Consider the following 7,729-nt stretch of genomic DNA (forward strand, 5'->3'; position numbering starts at 1 on the left):
ACACGCGTCAGCGAATTTTAGGTGGACTCAGCATCTGAACCCGCCCACGGTCAGTCATGTAGCTCCAGCACTGCACACCGGATACTACTGCCTGCACCACTATTGCTGGGACATGATCGACTATTTTTTTTTCCTTTTTTTGGAGAGGTTTTCACTATAGGGCATGTGCGCTGGCCAAAAAGACAGAGAGAGACAGAGAGATAGAAAGTGAGAAATCACCCCCCAGGGGGGGATGGCCATGCTGCAATCCCTTCTCCTACATTCTCCTCTCGGGATATTGGGCACACACGCACATGTGCCCGGCGTGAGTTTAAGCCACCGGGTCCGGGACTTGAACCGCAGTCGACTATGTGGGAGTCTAGCGACATAGCCACTACACTAACTGCTGGTTCCGATGATTGACTATTTTAATTATTTTTCTTATATTCAAAATCCAGAGAGAGACAGAGAGAGAGAGAAATTGAGGAAGCAAGCGGCCAGGTTTGGGACTTGAACTGTGGTCAGCCACGTGGAAGTTCAGAGTCTAAACCACCATGACACCTGGTGACCCCTTCACTTTTTTTAGACAGATTTATGCTATAAGGTGTGAGCACTAGCCAGAGAGAGAGGCAGAAAGCAAGAAATCACCCACCAGGAGAGACGGCCATGTCGCAACCCCTTCTCCATTCTCCTCTAGGGATTTTGGGCATGCATGCATGTGTGCCTGGCGTGAGTTTCAGGCTGCCATGTCTGAGACTCAAACAGTGATCGGCCATGTGGGAGTCAAATGACATAATCATTACGCCATCTTCTGGCCCTCCCCTTAATTATTTTTCTAATGGACCTAAGATTTGATTCTTTTAACATGAGTGGATGTTGTTGTAAACAGATCAACTGGCTCTTTCTAATATGAACAATCTAAATATCGTGTTTTGTATTATGCTTAAAAGTAACAACACATATTCAGACTTATAAAAAGTTCTCAGTGAACCTCTGATAAAAAAAAAAATAACTTGGGGAACCAGCAGTTAGCGTAATGGTTATGTCGCTGGACTCCCACGTAGTCGGCCGCGGTTCACGTCTTGGACCCGGTGGCTTAAATCTCATGCTGGGCGCGTGTGCGTGCGTGCCCAAGATCCCGAGAGGAGAATGGAGGAGAAGGGATTGCGGCGTGACCATCCCCCCTGGGGGGTGATTTCTCGCTTTCTGTCTCTATGTCTCTCTCTGTCTGTCTGGCGAGCGCACGCGCCCTATAGCGAAAACCTCTCAAAAAAAAAAAAAAAAAACCAACAACAACAACTTGGTAAATCAAGGAAGAAGGGTCACCATGTGCCATACCTATCCCCTATTTCAAACAATTTCTAGGCCCAGTTGCAGTGGTGCAGGCAGTAGGATGCAGCTACACAGCACTGGAGCCACTTGGGAGGCCACGGGTTGGGATCTTGGGTAGACCTGAATGCACTAATACACTAATACACCCGTAATTCTGGCTGCCTGGAAGGCTGGGAGGAGTAAGGATCACGGCATGGCAAGACTCTGGCAAGGATACTTCTCTCTCATGAAAGGAAGAAAGAGAAAAATAAAAAGAGAGAAAGAGGAAAGGAAAAAGAGAGAAGGAGAAAGAGAAAGAGAAAGAAACAAAGGAGGAAGGAAGGAAATAAAGAGAAAGAAAAGAAAGAAAGAAGGAGCTAGCAGATGGTGTAGTGGTCACGTCACTCAACTCCCACGTGACTGACTGCAACTCAAGTCCCGGACTCGGTGGCTTGAAACTCATGCTGGGTGTGTGTGCATGCATGCCCCAAAATCCCAGGAGAAGAATGAAGGAGAAGGGATTGCAGTATGATCATCCTCCTTGGAGGGGTGATTTAAACTTTGCCTCTCATATCTCTGTCTCTTTCTCTTTCCAGAGAGTGCACACACCCTAGGGCAAAAACCTCTTAAAGAAATAAAAGAGAGAGGGAGAGAGAGAGAGAAAAAAAAAAAAGAAACTTTGAAATATTTTTTTTAGACATCGCTGGAGACCAAAGTTTTGAATCAAATGCTTACCTGCTTATCTGGTTTCCATGTAGACACTGACACGGGGTGTATCAGCAAATACATACAACCTGGAATGCAGACCTGAAACTTTGGTGAATTGTCTGACAAACTCTGATGGAGAATTCCCTGCTCAGGACCTTGAACATCTTCTAGCCAGCAGTTCCTATGGGGAGCTAAGCCATTTCAGACAAACCTGCCTTTATCCCACGCTGGAACACATGCAAAGGAAACACCAAAGACTCTGACACCAGCAAACACCTGTTGACTTTGGAGCATCCGTATCAATAACAGCAAAACACAGGGCAGACTTGCTGTTGGCGGCCTGCTCTGTGGGGATTAAAGGAATGTCAGCTATGGGAAGTCAAGAGGAAACGGAGACAGAGACTCCAAATTCTTTTACCTCTTTGTCTACATGCCATTAATTGGGTTAATTATTTTTGTTAGTTTCGCATCAAAAACAGTTCTAGGATGGCATTTTGTTTTCCATTTCTTTAAACAATATCTACTTTTAGGTTGTTAAACAAATCAATAGCTGTGAGACTTCCACCCCTAAGCCCGACCTGAAATGTTCATAGAAATCATCAGTAATAAATGATACTATGAAAAGGTCCATCTTTAAAATACCTAGCAGTATTTATCTAGATATTTTTATGCATTATTTGAATAAAGAAGTGTTATTTGGCAGACAGAAAAATGTAGTTTTCTGTTGAAAAGAAGAAAGAAAATATGTGCATGCAAACTAGGAAAAACGTGCACACACTTTAACACTACTTCTCCCAGAGATGGTTTGTGCATGTTGATATTTTCTCCCTTTTTACTTATTTATTTTTTTGGAGAGGTTTTTGCTATACGGCACGTGTGCTCGCCAGAAAGATAGAGAGACAGAGAGACAGAAAGCGAGAAATCACCCCGCAGGGGGGATGGCCATACTGCAATCTCTCCTTCTCCATTCTCCTCTCAGGACCTTGAGCACGCACGCACACGCGCCCAGCGTGAGTTTAAGCCACTGGGTCTGGGACTTGAACCGTGGTTGACTATATGGGAGTCCAGTAACATAGCCATTATACCATCTGTTGGTCTCTTCTCCCTTTTTTAAAAAAAATTATGAGTATGTGATACATTATTCTCAGGAAAAAAGGGAGATGTTAATTAAACACTGGAGGGAAAATCTAAAAGATAGGGGCAAACAGTCAAATACCTACTGTGATTAAGAGATCGAAAACAATTCCACAGTTATTAAATATTTAACATGGAAAAACAAAAGGAGTATTGAAGGGCTCTTCAACTGAGTTCACAGAATCAGGAGAAATATAAAGTAAGACTTATGGGGGAAAACTTAAAGTTCTAACTTTAATTGTGAGATGAAAATAAAATTAATGTAATGTTTTTCAGAGTGCTCTTTTTCTAGTTTGTATTTTTTGTTTTGTTTGGGCACATGTGCTCTCCAGAAAAAGACAAAGAAAAGAGAGAGGAGGAAGAAGAAAGCAGCCCCCAATGGAGCATGGTCACACCATAATCCTCTCTCTTCCATTTCTTTATTCTGTCAAGATTTTGGATGCATGCACACAGGTGCCTGTTATGTTTTTTGAGCCACTTGGGCCAGGATTTGAACTGCAGTTGGCTGCATAGGATCTATCTCCCTAAACCACTAGGCTAGGCTGTGAGGCCAGCCCTTGAGTCTTTTTCTCTACCTGTCATTGATGTTTCCTGGGGGGTTTGCCACGAGCTTTTCTTCTTTCCACTGTACTAACCTTATATATTCCCTAGGTGCTGAGAACTCCCAAACTCACCCCAGACCCTTTCCTAGGTTCAAGACTCTTATGTATAATGGCATTGTAAATACCTAAAATTTAATATCTCAAAACAGAGCTAATGCACAGAAAATGTACCGGAGTTATTACATGAGTTCACTGAGAGTGCAGGATATAAGATCAGGTTCTTAAAAGTCAGTGGTATTTCTATATAATAGAAAGAAATAATCTTGAAAGGAAATTAAGAAAGCTATTTTATATACAAGGTTATCAATAATTATAAGACACTGACAAATAAATTTAACAAAAGAAATACAAGTACATGTAAAACAACAAAATATTATTGAAAGATATCCCATGTTCATAGATCAGAAGACTTAATATTAAGATGCCAATACTTCCAAAACATAACCCTTTTCAAAAATACCAGTTGACTTATTTGCACAAATTTATAAGTTGATCCTAAAATTCATATGGGAATTAAAAGAATCCAGACTAGTCAAAGTAATATTGAAAATGCTGAACTAAGTTGTAGAAATCACATTCCCTAATTTCAAGACTTACTAAAAATCTATAATAATCAAGACTACCAAGGACCAGCGGTGGTTTGATGCTTAAGGCAGCTGGATCCCATACAGCCAACTGTACAGTTCAAGTCCTGAACTCAGTGACTTGAAAAACATGCCAGACACATGTGTGTGCCCAAAATCCTGAGGGCGAAATGGAGAAGAAATTGCAGCATGGCGGAATGGTCACCCCTCTTAGAGGATGATTTCTCACTGTTCTCACTCCTCTTCCTCTCTCTCTCCCTCTGTCTCTCTCCAGTGAGCGTATGCAACCTATAGCAAAACTGAATAAAAAAAAAAAAAGAAATATAAAGAATTAACCCAAAATGGATTTTTTAAAAATTACAGAAATCTCAGAAAAAGAATTCAGAGTATTTATTATAATTAATTGCAATGTGATACAAGAGAAAACAACCAAATCCAGAAGATGAGAAAGTCTTTTTTTTATTTGATTGAGGAACTTCATAAAGAGATAGACAGCCTGAGAAAGAATCAAATAGAACTTCTGGAGATGAAAAATATGATGCAGTAAATCAAAACCTCCCTAAAAAGTATCAACAGCAGATTAGACCTTGCAGAAAAAAAATCTCTGACTTTGAAGACAAAACTTATAACTTAGTCTAAACAACCAAGAAGTATGTGAAATAAAAATAACTACTAAAAATGAAGACAACAGGTACCAGCTGTTAGTGTAATGGCTATGTTGCTGGGCTCCCATGTAGCTGACCATGGTTCGAGTCTCGGACCCGGCGGTTTAAAATTACGCCCGGCCTGTGTACATGCGTGCTTAAGATCCCTAGAGGAGAATGGAGGAGAAGGGATTAGGGCATGGCCATCTCCCTGGAGGGCGATTTCTCGCTTTCTGTCTCTCTGTCTCTCTCTGTCTTTCTCTCTTTTTCTGTCTTTCTGGTGAGCCCACATGCCCTATAGCAAAAACCTCTCCAGAAAAAAAAAAAAAAGAAAAGAAAAAAGAAGACAATATATAGGAAAGACTAGATACCATTAAGCAGCCAAATATTTGCATAGTGTGTATTCCAGAGGTGAAGAGATGGGTAGAGGCTCAGAAAAATCTTTCATTATGTATTAGTTCAAAACTTCCAAATTTAGGGACCAGCAGTTAGTGTAATGGCTATGTCACTGGACTCCCATGTAGTCGACCGCGGTTCGCGTCCCGGACCCGGTGACTTAAAACTCACGCCGGGCGCTTGTGCATGTGTGCCCAAGATCCCAAGAGGAGAATGGAGGAAAAGGGATTGCGGCATGACCATCCCCCCTGGGGGGTGATTTCTCGCTTTCTGTCTCTCTGCCTCTCTCTGTCTGGTGAGAGCACATGCCCTATAGCAAAAAAACCTCTCCAAAAAAAAAGAAGATACTCCTTAACACAACCCAAGGAGGAAAACAAACAAACTCCTATCTCAAGACTGAAAACTTCATAGTAGGAAACCAGAAAAGTGCCGATGTCACTAAGAAAGTGAAAAATGGTAGGGTATGCTTACGTTGGGCAGCTGGGGAGTGGCTGAGGTTTGTCCCCAGGTGATTGGAGCATCCCAAGGAGGCATGAGAAGGGCATTAGCACAGCACCAGTGCCTCTAATCCGTCTGTCCCACATCTCCGTCAACTGAATGAAACTACAGTCGGATGTAGAGTCTTTCAAGATGCACATAAATGAGGGGGTCCAGCAGGTGGCCTAATGGCTATGTCACTGGACTCCCACGTAGTCGGCCGCGGTTCGAGTCCAGGACCTGGTGGCTTAAACTCACACCAGGCACGTGTGCATGTGTGTCCAAGATCCCAAGAGGAGAATGGAGGAGAAGGGATTGCAGTGTGGCCATACCCCGGCGGGTGATTTCTCGCTTTCTGCCTCTCTATCTCTCTCTGTCTTTCTGGCGAGTGCACGTGCCCTATAGCAAAAACCTCTCCAAAAAATAAAATAAAATAAAGGGACAAAATGCACATAAATGATATTTTAGTTTTGCTAGTTCATTATGCATCAAAACTCTTTAATATTGAATTTCTAAATAATCTCTAAAGTAAGATTAAAATAATAAATAGTTGTAATATTGACATTTCCAATGAGAGTTCCACCATTACTCATGTGCTTATACAAACTAGGTCCTTGTGATACTCAGTGAGGTTTATCTGTATTTATTTGAAGAGGCAGCTCACTGTAGAAGACGTGGATGGGTTACAAGTCTAGGATGCGAGGAGAGGAGGAAGCACGGTGCTTCCTTTCCTTGGCAAGGCCTGTGTATCTGCTATCTGTGGGGAGACTCCTGGCTCCTGAGCAGATCACTCTGTTCTATGTATAGCTTTGTTGATTTACGTGTTTCTCCAAAAGGTACACACCCAGGGTTTTGTTTCAAATGAATAATGTTAACAGACAAACTGTCTAATAAACCTGAAATGTTGTCCTAGAGGGTGGAGGGAAAGGAAAATCTTTGGATGATTCCAATCATTTTTCTTCTTGACCTTGGGCCCTACTGTCTCAAAATTATTTGAAGGCGGGAATCTCCTTCGGCTCAACCAATGGCTGTGTGGATATGAATGGATTGATGTTGCTACTATCCATTGTTTTGTTTTGTTTTGTTTCATTTTGTTTTTGCCGTAGGGCACATGTACCTCTGAAGAGAGACAGTGAGAGGGAAAGTGAGAAATCACCCCCCAGGGGATGGCCACGCCACAGTCCCTTCTCCTCCATTCTTCTGGGATTCTCGGTATGCACACACACACATCCAGCGTTTTTCAAGCCACCAGGTCCGAGACTGAAACTGCAGTTGACTATGTGAGAGTCCAGTGCCTTAACCTCTATACCACCTGCTGGCCCAACCCCTAGCTTTTCAGAGAGCAGAGTTGTCTTACTCTCGAGAGTGTCTGCGTTGGGTAGATAAGATGGTTCATTCCAGTCCTGAAAGATAATGGGCTGGATTCCTACTTGGGTCATAATGAAAATGCAATTTGTCAGCACTTGAGTGACCCAGCTAGGTTCTTAAATGTGGGTAGCTTAACAGACCTTCATTGTAGAACCATATGCTGTGTGTGTGTGTGTGTGTGTGTGTGTGTGTGTGTGTGTGTGTGTATTTATTTATTTATTTATTTATTGAATAAAAGAGGAGATAGGCATCCCCAACAGAGCCCTCCCACCATGGTCCACCCACAGTCTCAGCCAAACTGGGTCAGATGCATGATGTATATAGGGAGGCCCTGGGATGTGGACCAGGGGGAACTTCCCTTGTGGGTCCAGTTGCCTTACCATTGCACCACCACCACTTGGTCCCAGATAATTGATTGTATACAGCCCCTTCAGGTGCCACCCAATTGTGTTGGAATCCTCTAAAGAAAAAGAGTGCTCTCTGTGTTAGTTAACACAACCCTAGCTGGAAACGCTTTAGCATCCTT

The sequence above is a fragment of the Tupaia chinensis genome, unplaced genomic scaffold (assembly GCF_000334495.1).
Source record: "Tupaia chinensis unplaced genomic scaffold, TupChi_1.0 Scaffold000046_3, whole genome shotgun sequence".
NCBI classification, from domain to species: domain Eukaryota; kingdom Metazoa; phylum Chordata; class Mammalia; order Scandentia; family Tupaiidae; genus Tupaia; species Tupaia belangeri.